Raw genomic sequence first — 24,922 nt, forward strand, 5'->3', positions numbered from 1 at the left:
GGTTTTCAATTGTATCCGAAATGGAGTTTCACTACTCACCAGTGTTTTTGCACAGAGTGCCCCGATATGTTCACTATAATCAAGGCAGCTTATTTTAAATAGAACCTTCTCAAGTAGAATGAGGTCCCACAATAATTATGCACAAGATGAAGACAGCACTGTGGTAGATCACACAAAGGAAGAATAAAATTGAGTCTACAGAGCAAATAATGTACAGCATGTCACCGGAAACAAGATTTTGGCTTTTCTTCTTAGTTGCATTATACTTGCTCAACAAAGTAAAAGTTTGATTGAAAAAGACATACCACGTGATGAAAACTTCCCAAGTGGCATACTCCAAGGTGGTGTGAAAAGCAATAAAGTTCTGAACCATTTAACAACGCAGAAGTTACTTTCAACAAGGGCAGTTTACAATTTTAAAATGAAGCAATATCCTTTAAGCTACTAGGGCAATTGCAATGTTCCATCTCAAAAATACAACTGGGAACATTCTGTACTTAGATAATCAATTAACCCAGCTGTGCAATATTTCAAAGAAAGGATGAATTAAATCTATAACAGACTGTTTTTAAAATGCTAATAAATAACGAACATCATTCTTTTAACAACACTGGTAAATCAAAGGGCTGTTATTCCCTGGCCTTATGCTTCAGATTATTCAAACGGCCAGATTTTTGAAAAAACTATTAATTAAAATTTACCCTGCCAATAATGAAGTTACCTTGGAAAGGTTTCATTAAACATGTAATAAGGGGGTGCACAGCTGCAATGTTACATTACATCATTCCCATTAGTGACCAACACACTCCAAGGATGTGCCCGCAAGTGCTGCCATGCTTCTGGAGCCAATAACTTAGTAATACCAACCCATACCTCGTCAGAATGTGGCAGGGAAACTGGAGCATCCGGAGGAAACCCATAAGGTCACAGGGAGAACAGACAAACTCCTTACAGAGAGAGCAGGGCAAATAACTGTAATTTAAACTATTACTCATAATTCAAATATTTGTAAGATTTGTACAATTCTGAAACAGCTCCTGGTGATATTAATTATAGCACAGAGATCCAAATTAAACTCGAGTTAAAATGTTCCTTCCAAATGAGAAAAACTAAATTACATAGGTTCTTATACTCCAGTTTCCTTTCAAGTCACCATGTCAGATAGCTGTAACACAACAGTAACTAATTCATAACATATTATAAGGTACAAATCAGTTACACAACCTATAGTAACCTGACCAAGGTACACAAATGCTTTGTTTGGTAAACTAAAATTCCTGTGATTACCAACATGCTCACAGATTGAACATTTTTATTCTATTGCAGCAGTATGACAACCTACAAGATGTTTAAATTGGTGAGTATTAAGTAAAATTTTTCACAATGAGTACATAGAACATAGAACAGTACAGCACAGTACAGGTCCTTCTGGCCTATGATGTTGAGTAGACTTATTTAAACCCACTTCACAATCAAACTCTACCCTCCCTCACAGTCCACAACCCTCCACAATTCTTCAATATAAGTGCCTATCTAAGAGTCTCTTAAATATACCTACGGTATTTTATCAGCCTGTACCAACACTCTGGTGGTGTGTTCCAGGCACTATATAAAAAAACCTACCTCTGACATCTTCCCTAAACTTTCCTCCAATCATTCTAAAAGGATATCTGGTATTGGCCATTGCTGTCCTAAAAAAAGGCACTGGCTGTCCACTCTATCTATGCCTCACAGAATCTTACACACCTCTTATCAGGTCACCTCTCATTTCCCTACACTCAAAGGAGAAAAGCCCTGGCTCGCTCAGTCTTTCCTCATAAGACGCATTCTCTAATCCAGGTGGTATCCTGGTAAATCCTCAATGTATCCTTTCTAAAACATCCACTTCCTTGCTCTAATGAGGCAACCAGAAATGGACACAATACTCCCGTGTAATATTATAGAGGTGCAACAATACTTGAACTCAATCCCCTCATTAAGGCCAACACATAATACACCTTGTTAACCACCCTATCAATTTGTGCATCAACTTTGAGGGATTATTGATATAGACCCCAAGATCCCCCTGCTGCTCCATACTGCTAAGAATCCTGCCATTAATCTTAAACACAAAATACAATGCAGATGCTGTGGTCAAATCAACATGTACAAACAAGCTGGAGGAACTCAGCAGGTCGGGCAGCATCCGTGGAAACAAGCAGTCAACGTTTCGGGCTGAGACCCTTCGTCAGGACTGAAGAAGGAGGGGGCAGGGGCCCTATAAAAAAAAAGTAGGGGGAGGGTGGAAGGCACCAGGTGAAAAACCAATCAGAGGAAAGATTGTGGGGGAGGGGAAGCAGGGAGGGGTTAGGCAGGAAAGGTGAAAAAGGAATGGAAGGGGAAAGCACTATGGGTAGTAGGTGGCAGGATCATGAGAGAGGTGATAGGCAGCTGGAAGAGGAGGCAGAGTGAAAGTGGGAAGGGGGAAGAGAAAGGGAGGGAATTACTGGAAGTTGGAGAATTCGATGTCCATTGATCTTGAATTCCGACTTCCAAGTTCAACCTGCCAAGGTGTATCACCGCATTTTTTCACACTGAACTCTAACTGCCATTTCTCAGCCTAGCTCTGCATCCTGTCTCTACTCCATTGCAACCAAGTGCAATCTTCTACACTATTCACAACATCTCCAAAATCTGTATCATCTGCAAACTTACTAACCCATCTTTCAACTTCCTCATCTGTTATTTATAAAAATCACAAAGAGAAGTGGTCTCAAAACAGATGCCAGCAGAAAATAATTAGTCACCAACCTCCAGTCAAAATATGATCTATCCACTACCATTCTTTGCCTTTGAATGGCAAGCTAATTCCAAATACATGAAGCCAGGTTTCCACAGATCCCATGCCTAACTTTCTGGCTGAGCCTACCACGGGGAGCCTTATCAAATGCCTACTAAAGTCCATATGCACCACATCCACGGCTCTACCTTTATCAATTTGTTTTAAAGCCTTCTCAAAACTACAGGAGTGAGAAATGCAAACTAGCAGCAACAACTTGGCACTCAACATCAGCCAGACGAAAGAGCCGACTGCAGACTTCAGGAAGGGTAAGACGAAGGAACACACATCAATCCTCATAGGGGGATCAGAAGTGGAGAGAGTGAACAGCTTCAAGTTCCTGGGTGTCAAGATCTCTGAGGATCTAACCTGGGTCCAACACATTGATGGAGTCATGAAGAAGGCAAGACAGCGGCTATACCTTATTAGGAGTTTGAAGCGATTTGGCATGTCAACAAATACGCTCAAAAACTTCTATAGTTTTACCGTGGAGAGCATTCTGACAGGCTGCATCATTGTCTGATATGGAGGGGCACAGGCCCAAAAGAAGCTGCAGAAGGTTGTAAATCTAGTCAGCTCCATCTTGGGCTCTAGCCTACAAAGTACCCAGGACATCTTTAGGAAGCAGTATCTCAGAAAGACAGCGTCCATTACTAAAGACCTCCAGCACCCAGGACACGCACTTTTCTCAGTGTTACCATCAGGTAGGAGATACAGAAGCTTGAAGACACACACTCAGCAATTCAGGAACAACTTCTTCCCCTCTGCCATCTGATTCCTAAATGGACTTGGAAGCTTTGGACACTACCTCACTTTTTTAATATACAGTATTTCTGTTTTTGCACATTTTTAAAATAATCTATTCACTATATGTAATTGATTTACTAGTTTATTTATTATGCTTTATTTTATTTATCATTTCTTTCTCTCTCTGCTAGATTACATATTGCATTGAACTGCTGCTGCTGCCAAGTTAGCAAATTTCGCATCACATGCTGGTGATAATAAACCTGATTCTGATTCTCAAGCAGGGTTGTGAGGCACAGCCTACTCCTCACAAAACCATTTTGACTATTCCTAGTAAGACTATGCTTCTCCAATGCTTATAAATCCTTTCCCTTAGAATACTCACCAATAGTTTTCCCACCATTGACACAAGACTCAATGATCTATAATTTTCAGCAGAGTCCATATTAATTTATTGAAAAGCAGAACATTTGCAATTCTCCAATTCTTTGGCCAAAGAGGATACAAAGATCGTTGTTAAAACACTCAAGCAATCACATCAAATTTGCCGATGATACGACAGTGGCGAGGCTCATCAGCAACATTGATGAGATGGGTTACAGAGTTAGAAGAGCTCGAGGCATGGTGCCAGGCAAATAACCTCTTCCTTAATGTCAACAAGTCAAAGGAGACAACAACTGACTTCAAGACAACTCACACCAGTCACTCCACCTACCCCCACCTTTTAAATCAGCGACACAGCAGTGGAAACTGCGAATAGTTTCAAACACCTGTGAGTGCACATTACACACATCATCTTATGGCTCCAGAACACATCCTACACACTCACAAAAAGCTCACCAACACCTCTACTTTTTGAGGAAGCAGAAGAGAGCTGGACTTTCCACATCCACTGTCACATCATTTTACAAACATGCAGTAAATAGCATCCCAACAAACTTCATTACTGATTGGTACGGAAACTTCACTGTGGCAGACAGGAAGGGTCTACAGCAGGTAGTCAAAACTGCCCGAAGCATCATTGATACCAGCCTACCTGACATCAAGGACATGTCTTCAGAAAGGTACCAGAAAACAGTCAGTAACATCATGAAGGATCTCACCCACCCTGCTCTTGACTGCTTGTCCCACTCCCATCAGGAAGCAGGCTATGTAGCATGCATGCCAGAACCACCAGACTGAAAAAGTCACTTTCTCCATGCAATAAAGCTGATCCAACACCTTCACCCACTAATTCACCTACTACTTTACTATTTCCCATCAGTCACCTTATGTACAGTCACTTTATGAACATACAATCAACAGATATAAGCTATGCATTTATATTTAATAATCATCATTATTATTGTGTTCTTCATATTTTTGTGCTGCATCAGATCCAGAGTAGCAATTATTTTGTTCTCCTTATGCTTGTGTACAGGAAATGATATTAAACAATCTTGAATCATTAATGCCCTAGCAATCTCTTCCCTTACTTCCTGTAGTAAGCTGTGGTATATCCCATCCAGCCCAGAGACTTTTCCATCTTACTATTTTTCAGAAGCTGGAACACTGGACTATCTCTTTCTTAACCTCAGCATGTTTCAGCACATTTGCCTATTCTACACTGACCTCACATTCGTCAAAGTCCCTCTCCTTGGTGAGCACTTTTTGTACTAAGGAGGTGCCAACCAATATTAGGAAAGTTAAACACCCATGACATTAAACACCCATGACAACAAACCTGTTATTTTTGCATAGAACTATATAGAATTTTAAAACATTTACAATAATATTAAATTTGAAAATATTATTCAGGATGTACTTCAGTATATAATTTGCCCAATTACACACTCAAATGGGCAGAAAATATTTTTTTATGTTCAGTATGTGTAGAGGAGAGATGAAAAGGCCAATTTGTGCTCTCTATATTCTCCTGAGAAACCTGATTATTGACAGTCCCCAAAGAAATCACCTCACTCTCGAAACAGTCGATGTGGGCCAGGTAGGCCCCAAGTTGGTACCACAAAAATAATTAAACTAAGATAGAGTTTAGAACCTGAAAAAAAAAGTAGTACAGTATTCGATTTATTACAGTTTTCAGAGCTGCTAAACTAAGTATCTAAATTGCGTGTTTTAAAAATTTAAAGACTACACATTTTGGAAGCTTGCATGAGTTGCATCTAATAAACTGTATAAAATAATAAATACACATTAGGAAAGTTTCTAAATTCTCTGATCAGAATGCCTGCAACAGGTTTCTAATAAAAGTATCCTCAAAACTCTTTTGCAGTGTATCACAAGTTATAATTAGAGCTTCCAGGAAATGTTGAATAATTCAGAGAACACTCAATTATAAATAAAGATTCACCAAGTAAATCATACACAGCAAGAGACAAAGTCCACATTAATACAGAGTTTTACAATCTGATAACAGAACAAGACTTGCTAATGTTACTACCCCTCATTTTGCAACATATTTCGGTGACCAGTCCAAGAAACAAAATGCAACTGCAATCAACAAATTTTCGGAGGTACTGGATAATCATTATGACTGCTTACAGAGACCTGGCATAGGATATAAACAGTCAAAAAGTAATTACTCAATATGTTGGTGGACCCCATCTAGATTACCAAATAAAATTTTAAAGCTTAATTTCATATATCAAGATATTATTCTTATCAACACTAGCCTTAAAGAGTTATATTTTGGACATATTGTTCCTAATATCAAAGGGCATAATCAGATTTTATAAACCCAACAAAAATACAATGTTTTCCAAGCCTCTTTACATTTTTTAATATTAGTATATTTTCCCTATTTTTTATTCTTTCTCCTACCATCTTACATTTACATTTTGGTCTAACAAAAATTTCATCAAAAATGTTGGGGACAGGTATGATGATCCAATGGTAGCCACTAATTCTTTATCACTTTATGCTTATATTTCTACTTGGAAAGATATTTAGATTTTTTTAAATTATTTAAGTGACAACACATGAACTAGGGAACCTACTAGTTCAACCAATACTTCCTGAGGGGTCTCTTCCTGAATCAACTATATATTTCCTTCCATAAACTTGCTGAATTCCTCTGGCATTTTGTGTGTACAGCTCAGGGAGTACTTTCTCTTGACAGAGGGCAGAAATAATCAGTAATCATGGATTACTGGCCAGCATTACATGACATTTATTCCTCAGTCATGACACGAGTCAGACACAGTTTATGACCCTAAAAGTCTAATTAATCACTCATTTCTTATACAAGCATTTCTAAAATTCAAAACTTTAGTTCCTACTGACTGGTTAGGAATGTTGAATAAGCATAGGTTATAAAGAGATAATATATTTGTATAGTGTCCTGTTGTACTGGAGCATTTTAAGTATAACCAACTTAAACCTACTATAACCTACATTCTTCTAAATAAGCAACTTCCCAGTGACATGTCTAATAATTTTAATCAATCTGCAAATAGTTGAAAACACAAAATGCCAAAAAAACATAATCTGAAGAAGAAAGAATATTCATTATGTGTCACAGATGTAAGCATGTTTTTTTGTAGAAAAAGTAACACAACAGAATGAAGCTGTAGGGAGATATGACTGAGACACGAGACTCTGCTGGTGCTCTCAGCTCAGTAGTCTTGGAAAACTTGCCTTAAGGGACAAAACAAAACATGGGACTTTGCATTTCTGTTCCTACATACAAGTAGTTCTGGAGAGAGGAATGTAACATGGGATCATTTGTTGAAAATCTATTTAAAATTCAATCAGGTAATTAGAGGTTCCAAAATAATACTTTGATTAATGAAAACAAAATCAAACACAATATAATTCAGTAACCCTTAAAACTAGTCCCATTATTCCTCCTTCCTTGAAACTTTCATTCAGTACTTCATTGGTGTAGCTCCCTTTATGCGCTATGTATTTTTATCCAGCCAGCATCGACTCATTCCATTGATAAACAGTAAATATCATGCCTCTCCACAAACAGAAATTCTGATAAGTGCAGTAACTGCAGATGTGGTTGACATGGAAACTGCCTCAAAGAATCTATGCCTTTTGCAGATTGTTAACTTGCCTCCTCAGCCAGTTGTCTTTGCACTCTTGCAATACAACTGGAGTGGTTCTCCCAATGCGTAAAGATAAATTTACAGCCTTTCAGAGAATATTGCCAAACTGCCCAAACAATGACAACTCTTCTTCTTAGCCAGTCCTGCAGTTTCAATCTTGAATTCCTTTTTCAGTTCTGAGCAATGGAAGTTGTCTGCACAAAATCAATATAATTTGGGATAGCCATTGAGCACATGGAAGTGACAGAATAGACAGACTAGCTATCTGAGTGGTATCACAATAACCCTGGTCTCAAAGCCAGCATGGTCAAGGAATTGATTGTGGGCTGCAGAAAGGGGAAGTTGGGAGAACACATACCTGTCCTCATTTAAGGGTCTATGGTGGAAAGAGCAAGCAGCTTCAAGTCAAGCAGCTTCAGGACCTAGCCTGGGCTTAAAGCACTGATTCAATCACAAAGATAGCACACCAGCAGATTTACTTCATTAGGATTTTGAGGAGATTTGGTTTCTCACCAGAGACTTTTTGCAAATTTCTACAGATGTATTCTAATTTGTTTCATCACAAATTGATATGAAAACTCCAATGCACAGGATCACAAGGGTTGTGGTTTCAGCTACTTCCATCACAGGAACAACTTTCCTTGAAGATGTCCTTAATGGCAAGAGTCAGTGCTTTAAATAGGCGGCATTATCATTAGTGATCCTCACCATTCGGGAAATCCCCTCTTCATGATGTCATCAGGGAGGATGACCTACATTCAACACTATAAGACCACATTTTTTCCCTCTGCCATTACATTTCTCAACAGTCCATGAACATTACCCTGTTACACTATTAATTTATTTTTGCACCTTCTAGTAAATTCCATACCCTGTACTGCTGCTTCAAAACAAATTTCACAACATATGGCAGAGATAATAAACCTGATTCTGATTCAGAGAGAATCTCCAAGTGTTTAAACTCCTAGTAAACAAGCCTTCACTACAACAATGTCATTCACACTCTTGAGAATACGAGTCTATACCATTACCTCCAAATTCGGTTTTTGGTAAACAAATACCAATTCCTTCTCCAATTGTTATAATTTTTTAACAAATTGGCATTGGATGAACAAATATTTTTTGCAGAATAATAAGCTTATAATTGCTGCACAATGAATTGGTAGAGTCAAAAACAAATCACGAACTGTTTAGTAAAACAATAAACCAGATCTCCAAAATCTACATAAAGATGGAATCTAGCAGCTCCAAGGCTCAACCACCAATGTAAATGCCTTCCAACCTTTACATACTTCTTCACTAGTCCAAAATTATTTCAACCTGGGATTAAAAGAAAATAAATACTCAATGCATTTGCTTCAGGATTCACTAATAGTATGATTTCAACCCATTGGACTTGAAATTCTGTTCACTTTCCAAGAAAGGGTGCAAATTAAAGTTGTAGGTTGAGAAAGATAGCCAATTAGTGAGCTTCAAACTGACTAATATCCATGGTTTCTGACAAAATGAACCCATTTCAGCTTCATGCTGACATTAAATTATGAAGTACAAGATTACTCTAGCCCAAAGGCACAAGGATCAACAGAAATTATGTGTGAATTATTCAGTATTGAAGATCCTCCTGTGCAGCACAAAAGCCAGAAAGAGATGCACACTTATATGAATAAATTGCATCAATCTAAAATACTGCAGAAGCCTTAAGCACATATCTATAGCAAGTGTGCCTCAGCTTTTGTCATTACTGTAGTAATTACTCTATTGCACTGTACTGCTGTTGCAAATGGAAACAAATCATAACATATGTGAGTGATGTTAAACCTGATTCAATATGGGTTTCTATCATAGACTGAGAGTGGGAAGGGGGCAGGGAGAGAGGAATCATGGTTGGGAAAAGGAGAAGGGGGAGGGAAGCACCAGAGAGACATTCTGTAATGACCAATAAACCAATTGTCTCGGCTGGGTGTGTCAGCTCCGCTCCATCTCCCGCCCCGGCACTCCTTCTCTGCCACTTGAACCACAACCAACCTCACGATTCCTAACATCCTTTACAACTTGTTCTCTCCACCTTGATAAATACAAATGTCTTAGACACCCTAGCTATACAAGCCTAAGAATTTTGCGCAGTATTGTATATTTATAGAGACACACAGCATGAAAACAACCCCTCCACCTTCTGAGTCCTTGCTGCCCATCAACTACCTATTTACATCAATTTGAAATTAATCTATTTTATGTTCCCGCATTCTTATCCACTGCACCCCCCCCCCCATTTCCCCAATATATGTATTAGAACAGATTTATAGTGGTCAATTAACCCACCAACCCACACATATTTTTGAAACGTGCAAGTAACTACTAACTATTCTATTTATTACTCTTTTATGGACAATGATCCCCGCACTTTTGGGAGTTCTGCTTTTGAACTGTCTGTGTGGTTTTCCGTTATCATGAGGGACTCATCAAAGTGGACCCTGGGGAATGAAGATATGACCAAGGCAGCCATTGCTGGAGAGGACTTTGTCTGGATTAAGGTGGCGGATCCCGGGCCCCAGGGCAAAAAAGACAAAGCAATGTTTAGCTGATTTAAGAGCTGAACCAGATTAACGAGATCAAGCCATCAAGGCTGAAGGTGAAGGATGAACCGGTGTTCAGCTCACAACTCCGTGAGACGTTGCTCTTCTCAGCACTGAACTGACTCTGCAGCTGTGGCCTGAAACCATCAGCACTCAGCTCAGTGCTAGACTGGCTCCATGACTGTGGACTCACTTTCACAGACTGCAGTTCATGTTCTGTGTGTTAAATTTGTTTACTTTTTAAAAAATTATTTGCTCCATTCTTTCTTTTTGCACGTTGGGTGCCTGATGGTTTTTGTTGTGTGTGTGTTTTTTAAATGGGTTCTATTATATTTCCTTGTTTTCTGGCTGCCTGCAAGATGACAAATCTCAAAGTTGTATATTATATACATAACTTAATAATAAATGTACTTTGAACCTGGGCATTCTATATGGTAGGCCAAACTGCAAATAACTCCCAAACTCGTTGTCTTAATGTTACTAGTTAAATCATTGTTTAATATTACTCAAGTGTTTAATAGAAAACCATTCCTCTTTTCTTTCAGATACATGTGGATCAATAACAGAAATTTCAGTTTTCAAACTCTCAAACTTCAGTGACTCACTACAATCAATATAAAATGATTTCCCTAGTATATCTCACATTTTAGTGAACTCTGAAGATGGCCTTTCATTTCTAAATATGTTCGATGCAAAATTCAGACCGCCTTCCACCTGAAGTAGTGCTCGAGGACAATGCCTATACCTATAAACCAAAACAATAACTAATCCCGATGCCTTAGATAGTATATATTTTGATAGCAGAAGATGGTCGCAGTGTGGCCTAGTAATGTCTTTCCTTTGGTACAAAAAAAAATTATTTTAAACTTATTTTCTTTCACAAAAATCTCAACTTTCTTCATGTTCAGCATTAACTTGTGGGCATAGAATAATCTTTAAACTTTTAGCATAGATTTTAATTTAAGTAGCAAAGGATACATAATTCATATTCATCAAAAAAAGGAGAAAATAATTCACTATTCATTGATGGAGCTGAAAGTGGAAGCTATAACTACAACTTTTCTCCCAACCGTGCTCATTAATTAAAACTTCAGTGTATAAAAAAAAGTATACGAATAGGTCCATTGGCCCATGACATCTGTGCTGAGTATGCTGCCAAAATAAACTAATCCCATCTGCACACACATGATCCATCCCTGCTTATTAATGTATCTACCTAAAAGCCTCCTGAATGTCACTAGCGTATCTGCTTCCACTAACAACCCTGCTAGTGCATTCCAGGCACCTACCACTCTGTAAAAATACTTAGTCTGCACATCCCTTTACACTTTCTCTTCTTTCCTTATGCCCAACAGTATCCAACATACACAGGTCCTCATCAAGAGATCAGCAGCGGAAAGGGTGAGCAGACTCAAGTTCCTGGGTGTCAGCATCTCTGAACATCTATCCTTGACCCAACATATTGATGCAATTACAAAGATGGCATGCCAATGGCTTGATTTCATTTGGAGTTTGAGATTTGGTATGTTCCAAAGACTTCAGAAAATTACTACAAAAGGTACTGTGGAAAGGATTCTGAGTGGTTGAATCACAGCCTGATATAGAGGCTCCATTGCACAGGATAAGCCAGTTCCATCATGGGCACTAGCTCCCTAGCATCAAGAGCATCTTCATAAAGCAGAATCCATCTTTAAGGACACCCATCACTCAGAGCAAGCTCTCTTCTTATTACTAGCATAACCACTTCTACCCAGCATCTTATTAGCAAATGTATAGTCTCTGGAGAACAAGACCAAGGACCTTAGAGCAAGATAGTTGTCTCGAAGGGAATGAGGAGTTGCTGCGTTTCCTGGAGACATGGCTTAACTCAGTCAAGCCAGATTCATGGTCAGACTCCAGGGCATTTCAATCCACTGGATGGGCTGGACTGCTGATTCAGCCCAATTTTGCCCAAGAGGGCAAAACGTAATAAACTCTCTGTGGTACTTGGACCTGGAATATTTAATGATTAAGTGCTGTCTGTTCTACTTAACGAGAAAATTCTCCTCCGAAATCCTGACCACAGTTTATATACCGCCAAAGGCCAATGTTAAGCAAGCACTCGATGTACTGTGCTGCGATTAGCAAACAAGAACCAGCCTACCTTAATGCCTTTCAAATCATTGCTGGGAACTTCAATCAAGCTTGCTTGAAGAAATCTCTGTCCAGTTATCATCAACATATCACCTGCAGCATTGGGGGTTACAACACACTTGAGTGCTGCTATATTACCAGAAGGAATGAAGGCAAAGTGGAGTGCTGGTGGTGCTAAACAGTGACTCCTTTGCTTGCATCTTTGGAAACAGCTCTATTTTCAACTTTAATATCTTTATTTTGCCCTTTCAGGGTTCTTTTGAAGACCCTGACCTGGAGTTACATGCTGACTACGGTTCTTTGCGGGAATGGGACCTGCTCTCGGAGTTTTATAACCGGCCACTGTTGTTCAGCACACCAAAGGCTCAGCCTAAGAGACCGGCTTGAATTTGGAAGCTTAGGATTTTGGGGCTCTGGAGATGGGCGGATCAAGGGTCACTGTTACGACAGGAGACCCGTGTGTCGTCGGGAGAGTCGGAATATCTGTGGTTGTGTGCCCAGATTTTTGGGCAGAGTGTGAAAAAAAGCAACGTAACGGACTTTTAACACTGTAAACCAGTAAGTAGTTTGTTATGTCTCCCTGTTTGCTGGGAAAACAGAGACACCTCTTTCTTCCTTATTAGGGAGAGAGAGAACCCGTGGTATATCAAATACCAGGTGAAACGCCAAGTCTTCAGGGTAACTGCAAGTCTGTGTCTTTACTGTTGCTTTGTTCACACTTGAGTGCTCTGTGGCGGGTGCCAATGCTTTTTTTTGCCGCTGGGGGGAGAGGGGATTGGTACTTGCTGCCACCTACACACGGGAGGGGAGAGCTGGAGAGCTGTGGGGTTCTAACATTTGACTGTCATTCATTCTTTGGGGCACTCGTCTGTTTTTGTGGATGGTTGTGAAGAAAACGCATTTCAGGATATCTATTGTATACATTTCTCTGACATTAACTTGTACCTTTGAATCTTTGAATGCCTACCATTCCATCCCGAGACTACATTTTGCGAAACCTGATCATCGGGCTGTCCTCCTCCTCCTACCTGTGTACAGGCAGGGGCTAAAGAGCAAGTCTCCTGAGAAAAGGACAACAAAGTAGTGGTCCTGGGAGGCAGAGGAAGGGCTATGGTATTGCTTCAAGATAGTAGACCAGAATGTGTTCAGGACTCAGGGAATCTGAACGAATATGCCACAGTTGTTGCAGACTTTATAAAGTTACTCCTGGATGTGTGTGCCCCCAGAAAATCATTTAGACTCTTCACCAACAAGAAGCCTTGGATGAACCAAGAGATCCAAAAACTGCTGAGTAGCATTCAGGTCTGCCATACAAGTAAAATACAAGATATTCAAGTTCAACCTTTTGAAAGCCATCTCACATGCAAAGTGACAATTCTGGACCAAACTGGAATCATAGAAAGATGTTTGACGGCCATGACAGGGCTTGAATGCTATCACCTCCTAAAAAGTAAAACCAACCAATATAAGTAACCAAATGACCTTAATGTCTTTTATGCTCTGAAGGACAAAACTTGAAGGCACCTTCACAACCTCCCACACGCTGACAACGTTGTGATTTTATTCTCCAAGGCTGATGTGACAGCATCCTTCAGGACAGTGAACCCGGGGAAAACAGTTTGCCCAGAGGGTGTACTCGACTGAGTATTTAAGACCTGTGCCTCAATAACTATGATCCAATAGCACTTACTCCACTGTGATGAAGAGTCTTGAGAGGTTACTGATGGATAAGGTCAACTCTGGCTGAGGAGTGACTTTGATCCACCCCAATTTGCCTACCGTCACAACAGATCAAGGGCAGATGCCATTTCATTGGCTCTTCACTCAACCCTGGAACATCTGGACAGTGAAGATGCATACATCAGGATGCTCTTCATTGACTACTGCTCTGCAATCAATACTATCATCTCAAAAAAAATCAATAACCTCCAAGACTTAGGCCTCAATACCTCTTGTGCAACTGTATCCTCAATTTCCTCACTTGCAAAACCCAATCAGTTTGAACTGGCAACAACATTTTCTCCACAATCACCATCAGTACAGATGCACCAGAAGGTTGTGTGCTTAGCCCCCTGCTCTACTCACTTTATACTTATGACTGTGAGGTTAAGCACAACTGACAAAAACACTGCCACTGGCTGAATCAAAGATAATGATGAATCAGCATATAGATGAAAGATTGGACATCTGGCTGAGTAGTGCCACAACAATAACATCTCACTCAATGTCAACAAGACTAAGGTATTGTGGCCTGATACGGAAAGAACAATGCCCTTGAACAGAGAAGCCTACAAAAACTAATAGTGGATATGGCCCAGTCCATCACAGATAAACCCCTACCCACCAATGAGCCACAGGAAATAATGTGTTCATTCATAATAATGTCACAGGAAAGCAGCATCTACTATCTGAGCCATGCTCTCTTCTCGTTACTGTCATCAAGTAAGTACAAAGAATACATACACGACACTGGAAGAACTCGGCAGGTCAGGCAGCATCCGTGAGAAAAGAGTAGCCAATGTTTCGGGCCGAGACCCTTCATCAGAATGCCCATTCTTCCGGCATCATGTACGTATACTTTGATCCACAGCATCTGCAGTTGTATTTTTATGTTTTGATCAAGTAGGTACAGCAGCCTCAGGACCCACACCACCAGGTTCAGGAACAGTTACTATTCCTTAACCATCAGGCTCTTGAGCCAGAGGGGATAACTTTGCTCAACTTTACAAGCCTCGTTATTGAACTGTTCCCACAACCTATGGACTCACTTTCAAGGACTTTACATCTAATGTTCTAGATGTGCATTGCTTATTTATTATTATACCCATTTTCCCTTTCTTTTGTATTTGCTGTTTGTTGATTTTGCATATTGGTTGTTTGTCCACCCTGCTGCGTTTGGTTTTTCATTGTTTCCATTGTGTTTCTTGCATTTGCTGTAAATGCCCACAAGAAAATGAATCTCAGGGTTGTATATGGCGACAGATATGTATTTTCATAATAAATTTATTCTAAACTCTATATTGGCTCTTAAAGGCAGGTTTTGAAGTAGCCCTCTGACGTTTACTTTTCTGCATGTAGAAGATTAACTGACTCTGAAGAACAAGCTAGCATTTTAAGATTAAAAGGCTGGAATAATTTCTACAAAAAATCCAATTCCATAGCAATGCATTTTCCCCCCACACATGTCTAGCATTCATATACGACAATATGGATTTCACTTATCGTCCAATTTTTCAGGAGTTGTTTCTGCTATAATTGCTATTTAATGCAAGTTTTACTGCTACTGCAATTGAAAATATCATTTACATTTTTGCAACACACACAAAATGCTGGTGGAATGCAGCAGGCCAGGCAGCATCTATAGGAAGAAGTACAGTCGACGTTTCAGATCGAGACCTTTTGTCAGCACTAACAGAAAAAAAGAGATAGTAAGAGATCTGAAAGTGGGAGGGAGAGGGAGAGACGCAAAATGATAGAAGACAGGAGGGGGAGGGATGAAGCCAAGAGCTGGTAAGTTGATTGGCAAAAGGAATACAAGGCTGGAGAAGGGGGAGTATCATAGGACGGAAGGCCTTGGAAGAAAGAAAGGGGAGGGGAGCACCAGAAGAAGATGGAGAACAGACAAGGAGTTATTGTGAGGGGGAAAGGGTGAAAAATATAAATATAAAAAATTAGGGATGGGGTGAGAAGGGGCGGAGGGGCATTAACAGAAGAAATCAATGTTCATGCCATCAGATTGGAGGCTACCCAGACGGAATTTAAGGTGTTGTTTCTCCAATCTGAGTGTGGCTTCATCTTGACAGTAGAGGCCATGGATCAACATATCGGAATGGGAATGTGACGTGGAATTAAAATGTATGACCACTGGGAGATCCTGCTTCCTCTGGCGGACAGAGCGTAGGTGTTCAGCAAAACTGGCTCCCAGTCTGCACCGGGTCTCACCAACATATAGACAACACCAGGATCACTGGACACAGTATATCACCCCAGCAGACTCACAGGATAAGCGCCAAGAGGGAGATTGGTGGGAAGCGATGGGGGGGTGTGGGACAAATAGACAAGGGAGTCGTGTAGGGAGCAATCCCTGCGGAAAGCAGAAAGCGGGGGGGAGGGGGAATGTACTTGGTGGCGGGATCCCGTTGGGGATGGCGTAATGGAGAGTTATATGTTGGACACAGAGGCTGGTAGGTGAGGACAAGAGGAACTCTATCCCTAGTGGGGTGGCGGGAGGATGAAGTGAGAGCAGGTGTGCGTGAAATGGGAGGGATGCGTTTGAGGGCAGAGTTGATGGTGGAGGAAGGGAAGTCCCTTTCTTTAAAAAAAAGGAAGACACCTCCTTTGTCCTGGAATGAAAAGCCTCATTCTGAGAGCAGACGCAGTGGAGATGGAGGAATTGTGAGAAGGGGATCGCATTTTTACAAGTAACAGGGTGAGAAGAGGAATAGTCCAGGTAGCAGTGAGAGTCTGTGGGCTTATAGTAGACATCAGTAGATAAAGTGTCTCCAGAGATAGAGACAGAGAGATCAAGGAAGGGGAGGGAGGTGTCAGAAATGGACCAAGTAAATTTGAGGTCAAAGTGGAAGTTGGAGGCAAAATTAATGATGTCAACGAGCTCAGCATGCGTTCAGGAAGCAGCGCCCATGCAGTTGTCAATGTAGTGAAGGAAAAGTAGGGAACGGATACCAGTATAGGCTTGGAACATGGACTGTTCCACATAGCCAACAAAAAGGCAGGCATAGCTAGGACCCATATGGGTGCCCATGGCTACACCTTTAGTTTGAAGGAAGTGGGAGGAGCAAAAAGGAGAAATTATTAAGAGTAAGGACCAACTCCACTAGACGGAGGAGAGTGCTAGTGGAGGAGAACTGGAATCCAAAAAGCAACGGAGAGCTTTGAGACCTTCCTGGTGGGGTTGGAGGTATATCAGGATTGGACATCCATGGTGAAAGTAAGACGATGGGGGCCAGGGAACTTGAAATCATTGGAAAAATCCAAAGCATGAGAATTGTCATGAACATAGGTGGGAAGGGATAAAACAGTGTCCAGGTATGCAGAAATGAGTTTGGTGGGGCAGGAGCAAGCTGAAACAATGGCTCTACCTGGACAGGCAGTTTTGTGGATCTTGGGTAGGAGGTAGAAATAGGAAGTGTGGGGTATGGGAACTATGAGGTTGGTGGCAGTGGGTGGGAGATCCCCAGAGCTGATAAAGTTGGTGATGGTGTGGGAGACAATGGCCTGGTGCTCCTTTTTGTCTCATTAATTGCTTGCCCCTTCAAAGTGAATGCTTAATTTTCCATTATTCTCTCATTTATGGGTTCACTACAATAATTTTGGAGCAAAATCTTGGGCCACGGTAGTGTGGCGATTAGTGCAACACTAATACAGCTCAAGGCTGGTGTCCTCTATAAGGAGTCTCTCTCTGTATGTCTTCCCTGTGGAATGTGTTTGTTTTCTCAGTGTGTTCCAGTTTCCTCCCACAGTCCAAAGATGTACCGGGTTAATTGCTCATTATGAATTGTTGAGTGATTGGTTTAGAGTTAATTCGGGGTTGTCAGGGATTTCTGAGTGGTGTACCTTGAATGGCTAGAAGGGCCTATTATGCCCGGTTATCTCTAAGTAAATAAGGATTTCCTTACATATGCTGAATTAAGGCAACGGACTTGATTTCTGAAGATTTCCAGCCTTGATCACTATCCAGCAATCACTAGGAAAACTGTACATCATTAAAACTCCTTCTGTTGGAAAAATCCACAAGTGAATACTTCAAACTCCTACAGGCTAAGCAAATAAATGATCAAAGTTAAATAAGGGATGCTTGTACCAGAGAGTTGAGAATTACAAAATAGGATTACAGCACAGTGACAAATGCAGAAGAAGAACTTTTTCCCCTTTTCCTTCTACTAAATGTATTGATTACTTGTTCTGTTAGTCCCATAGGTACCATCCTGTCCCTAACCTAAGTATTCTTTAAGCATAAGCTATAGTAATTGATAGTAGATAATTCAACAGTAGGGCCAACAATTTTCTCATCTATGCCCATCTATGAAGCCTGGCCAACTTCCCCGACAAATGAGCAGAGAAGACAGACCATTATTTCAGTCAATCCACAAAGATGAAACTTAGAACTTTCCTGGTCTGTTCAAATCATTTATTTACTGCATTAACCAGTGAAGCCACTTGGGAGAGGATGGCACAGACTTTTAACAAACAAAAAAATCACTTCAGAATGAATCACCACCACCTTCTAAATTGTATCTTATTTAATTATGTTAAAAATATCATACTGCTAGCCTTTCATTAAATTACTATATATATTGGTGCCATATAAATATCACATTTATGTGGTACCAAATTGCATTTCATATTCTCACACTTTTGTTACTGTGTGGATAATGCCTTTTTGGAACCACTTCTATACAAACACTAAGTAAACAGTTAAAAATTAAACTTTCAACCCACAGACTTCCTGTATGTTGCTAGGAAGAAGATTTGATGTTAACTGCAAGCTTCTCGCTGAATAAATGACTAACCATTTTTCTGATGTTCAGTGACTAAATCTAAAGGAATGCAACTTGTTATTGGTGTCAGCACTGCATGGTTGTAACACAAATTCAAAGTTTTGGGTTTTTGTTGATTTCCTTATAATGACAAAACTTTAACTATGGATTTACGAGAACACAATTTTCCTGTGATCCTTGCCACAATTTCCCCTTCAATCAACAAAGTCAAAACAGATTATATGATTGACTGGGAGACCGTTTCACTGAACACCTACGCTTGGTCTGCCAGAGAAAGCAGGATCTCCCAGTGGCCACACATTTTAATTCCACATCCCATTCCCATTTTTATATGTATATCCATGGCCTCCTCTACAGTCAAGATGAATCCACACTCAGGTTGGAGGAACAACACCTTATATACTGGCTAGGTAGCCTCCAACCTGATGGCATGAACATTGACTTCTCTAACTTCCGTTAATCCCCCTCCTCCCCTCATCCCAGACATATTTAGTTGTTTGTTTTTTTCTGTCTCTGCCCATCGCCCTGCCTGTTCTCCATCTCCCTCTGGTGCTCCCCCTCCCCCTTTCTTTCTCCTGAGGCCTCCTGTCCCATGATCCTTTCCCTTCTCCAGCTCTGTATCACTTTCGCCAATCACCTTTCCAGCTCTTAGCTTCATCCCACCCCCTCCAGTCTTCTCCTATCATTTCGCATTTCCCCCTCCCCCCACTACTTTCAAATCTCTTAGTATCTTTCCCTTCAGTTAGTCCTGACGAAGGGTCTCAGCCTGAAACGTCGACAGTGCTTCTCCTTATAGATGCTGCCTGGCCAGCTGTGTTCCCCCAGCATTTTGTGTGTGTTGTTTGAATTTCCAGCATTTGTAGATTTCCTTGTATATGATTGACTATTCAAATTGCTGATCACTTGCATAATAATCCTTCATAGAAAGAACCTGATCACCATCAATTACGGCCAAGAAAGTTCACCAATACCTACACTTCCTCAGAGGCTAATGAAATCTGGCATGTCCTCGTCAACCCTTACCTATTTTATAGCTGAATGTGTAACAGCTTGGTATGGTAACTGCTCTGCATGTGATCACAAAGAACTTACAAAGAGGTGTGAACACAGCTCAGCACATCACAAAAAAACAGCCTTTCCTCTATGGACTCAAGTTCGCTGCCTCAGTAAAACAACCTACATAGTCAAAGACTGTTCACCCCAGTCATTCTCGCTGCTCCGCTCTTCCATCAGGAGAACTTACAAATGCCTGAAAACACATAGCAGTAGTTTCAAGGACACATTTTACTCTACTGTTATAAGACTACTGTTCCCTAGGACAATAAGATGGACTCGACCTCACAATCTTCCTTATTCTGTTTGTGTACTTTATTATTTACCTGCACTGCACTTTCCCTGCAGCTGTTACTTTATTCTGCATTGTTACTGTTCTTATTTGTCTTTATTTCAACTTTATTCGTCACATGATCAAAACATACAGCAAAATGCATCATTTGCTTCTTTCACTAGGCCATCAGATATATTAATCTGATTGATACACATTAATCTGATTGTATATCTGACTGTACATACATGTAAATGTATACAATTACAAACAAGAGAAAACCTTCAGATACTGGAAATCAGAGCGACACACACAACATTCTACAGGAACTCAGCAGGCCAGGCAGATCTATGGAAAAACATCGAAAGTACTTTTTTCCATCAATGCTGCCTAGCTTGCTGAGTTCCTCCAACATTTTGCATGTGTGTTGCATGTATGCAGTTTTAGTGTTTGGGCAATATCCTCCCACATTTCCCCTCGTTATTGTTTCTACATTGCAATAGAGATGGAACTTAAAGTCTTTTGCTCCCTTGGATGCAAGAAATAAAATAAATACAAATACAAATCAAATCAGTGAGGATTGTACTGAGCATCCTGCAGGTGTTGCCACAATTTCGGCGCCAAAATAGCATGCCCTCAACCTACTAACCCTAAGGCTACATCCACACTAGACCGAATAAATCCGTAACCAAAGCTTTTCCTCTTTGTTTTGACCCTCCATCCACACTGAAACAGTGTTTTCCTCCCCTGAAAACAGAGCTTTTCTAAAAAGCCCTTCAGAGTGTGTAAATTTGAAAATGACGCTTGGGCAAGAGTAGAGTGGATGGGGTAACAGCAGATTTCCAGAAACACTGTCATTACATGCCGGAACAGATGGCAGCATTTCATTGTTTTCCTGAACACAACCTAACAATTTCAGAACAGACTGCAACAAGACTGAAGCAAGTTAGAAATGTACTCACCAAATACTTTGACCCATAACTTACTGAATAAATAAGTATACTCACTTTGGCCTATTTTCTGTCCTTGCATGTATGAAGGTGGTTTACCTATTTACGCAAGTACTTCTCTGACAATAGATGTGTAACAGCCAATGTAACATTGTATGGAAATACAAGATAGCACTGATGCAGACATGTTTTATACTTTTAACAAGGTGTTTTATTAGTCCAACAGAGTTAGTCAGTTTTTCAATGTTTGTCGTCAGCCAGGTCATACTGTCCGTGAACTCCCTGTCAATTGTCACCATATGCTCCAGTATTCTTTTTTAGTTTTAAGTCCTCCTGCGTGAGAGCCAACAGCTGTCCATCGTTTGGCAATTTCGTTTTAAGTTTTTCTATTCTGTAACTGCACAAACGCGGACTTTCACAGCAAGATTCCACACCAAACATGTCGATTGTTTTCTGTAGATGTGTCCTGTGCATGCCCAGTAGGAGGAGATTCACCCAAATACCTGTTTTAATGTGGACAGAGGTATTTTCAAAATCGCTTGGTGTTGACGCATATCATTTTTAAGCGAAACCAGCGCTTTCAAAATTATCCGGTCTAGTGTAGACGTAGCCTAAGTGTATGGCTTTGGAACATGGGATGAAACCAGAGAATGTGGATGAAATTCACAGTCATGGGGAGAATGTACAATCTCCTCACTGTGGTAGAAATTGAACCCTGGCCTTACGGCTGGTGCTGTAACAGTGTTATGCTAACCACTTCACTACTGCACTACCATTTTCCTATCCTTTTTTAACCTCAATATAATGATTTGAACTGTACAAATAGTATGTAAGGCAAGCTATTCACTGTATCTTAGTACATATAACAATAATAAACCAATTCCAAAAAAACTTCAAGCTGTATTCAAGCTTTTTCAAAACTATTAGACTGATATGAAGGGTCACTGCTGTATTCTAAGGAAATACAACAGACAATTTGTTCACAGTAGGGTTCCACAAACTGAATTGGAGTAAGTCTGATTTAATGTTTAAGGGAACACCAAGAAAATACCCCTCACGTTTCTTAAATAGAACCGTGGGCTTGTTTACATTTACTTGAAAGAAGGTCTCAAAAATGCTTTTTACCACCTCACATTTCAACTGAAATGTTGCACTCTTGTCAGTACTGGAAATGCAGCTATGTTTACGTGCCTTGTATGCATAACTAATTAACTGAGGCCAAAGAAATTCAATGACTAGCATGTCTTAGCAGTTTGAAGACAAGAGGTGCATATTCTTTCTTGCTGAACTGCAGAAAGAATCCTAACATCCAACCCGGATTATAGCTCTCAACCCTCTCAGTGCTGTAGTACAAACATGTGAACAATGGGGCAAACTAGTTTTTTTGGGGGGAGGCACAAAATAGGAAGAGAGTGAGGATAAAAAACTCAGACCTGATCAATAGTTCCTGAAAGTGCCATGTGGTTATCAGTTACTAAAAAAGATTTTGTTTTACTATGACTAAATCACAGCTCAACTGTCTGGGCATGACTAATTAACACTAAAACATGGAAGCAAAAGTGAAAATTATTTTTATTGCCTGCGCTTAATCTCCTAATGTTCTTGAATTAAGTAGTCGAAAATAGAGATATAATGGGTAGATAGGACCCATTACAATTAGATAGGATTACAATTAGAACAATGCACAGCTAAAGTTGATATTTGCAAAACTGGAATCAAGTTAACCCTAGTTAATCAGCCACTAGGACAATAGCAACTGTGATTTATAAAAAAACAGGCATAAGAACAAAGATTCTTGGTTAAATAAACTATACACACTCTAGTTCTCAGCTCTACTATGAATCCACATTAGACATTTGAATATCAATATAAAGTGTTCTCAGCAAGGACTGCAAATAGACGCACATTGTCAGTTCTGACCAAAAATCACTCTCTCCACAAAACCTGACAGAATTAGAGAATTTCTGTTTTTCATTTCATTATCTACAGCCTTTTGCTTTATAGTTCCTTAAGGTTGTTGTTATAGCTGACGGTAGTAGTGGGGATAAGCTCCCACTACCTATTAAATGCTCCCAATGGCGTGCGTCTCAAATAGCCTCTGACAATCAACTGCAGCTCATGTGTTTTAGCTACTAAGCCTGTTGGAACCATTTCTACTGACAGGAGAAGGTACAAAGGTGGATTACTGGCTCCTTAAAATCTGTCACTTTGGCAGTTAGGCTCATCAGCTATGGGTTGGCAGCTTTTCCAGGAGTAGAAAAACTGATTTTAAACCTCTCCTACCATGGAGCTACACCCACTCATGGGGAAGGTTTTAAGAGTAACCCTGAGGAAAAATGCAGAGCTGGAGTCCCTAATATGGTCCTACATCGAGTTCAAAGCTAACTGGCAACTCCTGTGATGCGGCTGGTGGTAAAGCGCACCAGTCTCTGCCATTCCTTTGGATTCATGAGCTGCGTGGTGAGGGGGAGTCTGCTACATGGGCAATAGCTTGTTCATCACATTAGACTGCCCTGGCTTATGTATCAACTGAGACACAACATCTGTGATCGACCCCAACCAACAGAGGGCCTCAAGTTTGCTTTATATGGGTAAGGCTTTGTATTTAACTCCCATCAGCCAATGTGTGATGATTTTCTCTCTTATTTCAAAAATGCAAATCTAACAGAATGTTAATGGTGTTCAGAGTTACCATATTTCCTTACAGAATGATTTGCATGTACAAACTTTCAAGCATCCCAGACAAAAATATTTTGCTAGTACACTGCAATGACTGTGTTTTGAAAATAGCAGTTCGGATTCCTGTCAATTAAACTGTACTAATTGCATTGGCTTTTTGATAATATCTTTTTATATCCAGTGAAAAATAGATTTATTGGTGTAAACAATAGGGTAAAATAATAAAATAAACTATCAAACTCTTAAGTGAAAACCATAAGTGTAACAAATTCCATCCTTACATAGAAAAATGTGACAAATTAGAATTATTGTGTTTTACCAATACATAACCACTATATATCTCTATGCACCGTGACAGAATTAAAATTATTCCCTCCTCTGATTAAGGCAGGCAATATGAAATATATTCTTTAAAAACTAAAGCAAATACTCTGGAAGCTTAAGAAATCAATCATGGAGTCAACAAGGTAAAGTAAAAGGCAGCCATGAAACTGACAGACAGGCACTCTCAAACTTGCTCACCACAGAAAGGTATCCCCGATCTTCCATAGAAAAACAAGATTTAAGTAAGAGGCCTATGAAGGGAGACAGACAGACTTAGACACACATACACACACATCGGGGTTGTGACCCGAGCCGAGTGCAAGGCCCATTGTTTGCCGTTGTGTAGCCGCAGCCTCATCAATCTCACTCGGGGCCTCCTAACACCACTGACACACCAACTCACACTTGCTGTCTTCCTCACCAAATCACGCACGCGACCACAAAACACACTCGTTCACAAGTTACCATTTACATCCCGTTTCCCGACCGTGGCAGCAGTGGGTCACGTGGCTCCATCCGAACCAGCATTCCAAGCTGCGTTCCAGCGCCGAACGGCCGGCCGCGCACGCACGCACACGCGCGCGTTCCGGCTCCGGTTACCCGCCTCGGGACTCAGAGACCGCGCTCGCGCGGCCGAACGGTGGTTTGACGTCAGAAGGCCGGAGTCCGCGCAAGCGCGGTGTGAGAGGGAGAGCGCGCCTGGCGGCCCTGTGCGTGATGGTTAGCAAGGTTCTTCCGTTGGTGGAAAGAAATTTGCGGGTATATATTTATGGATCGTCTAATGAATTGCGCTTAGATATTTTT

At 40.5% G+C, this 24,922-nt stretch overlaps 1 protein-coding gene across 6 annotated transcripts in view; it reads right to left on the minus strand.

Moving 5' to 3' along the window:
* Nucleotides 1–24,721, minus strand: part of znf592 (zinc finger protein 592) — a 200,761-nt gene extending 176,040 nt beyond the window's left edge. For 2 of the 6 annotated variants that reach the window (XM_059946122.1, XM_059946123.1), the window contains exon 1: nucleotides 24,584–24,705. The gene's annotated coding sequence lies outside the window, so the exon portion shown is untranslated. Of the gene's footprint in view, nucleotides 1–24,583 lie in introns of all 6 variants that reach the window. The other 4 variants (XM_059946126.1, XM_059946121.1, XM_059946124.1 and 1 more) reach the window with 4 other exon arrangements.
* Between the last annotated feature and the right edge of the window lie 201 nt (nucleotides 24,722–24,922).

Source organism: Hypanus sabinus, chromosome 21 (genome assembly GCF_030144855.1).
Source record: "Hypanus sabinus isolate sHypSab1 chromosome 21, sHypSab1.hap1, whole genome shotgun sequence".
Classification (NCBI taxonomy): Eukaryota; Metazoa; Chordata; class Chondrichthyes; order Myliobatiformes; family Dasyatidae; genus Hypanus; species Hypanus sabinus.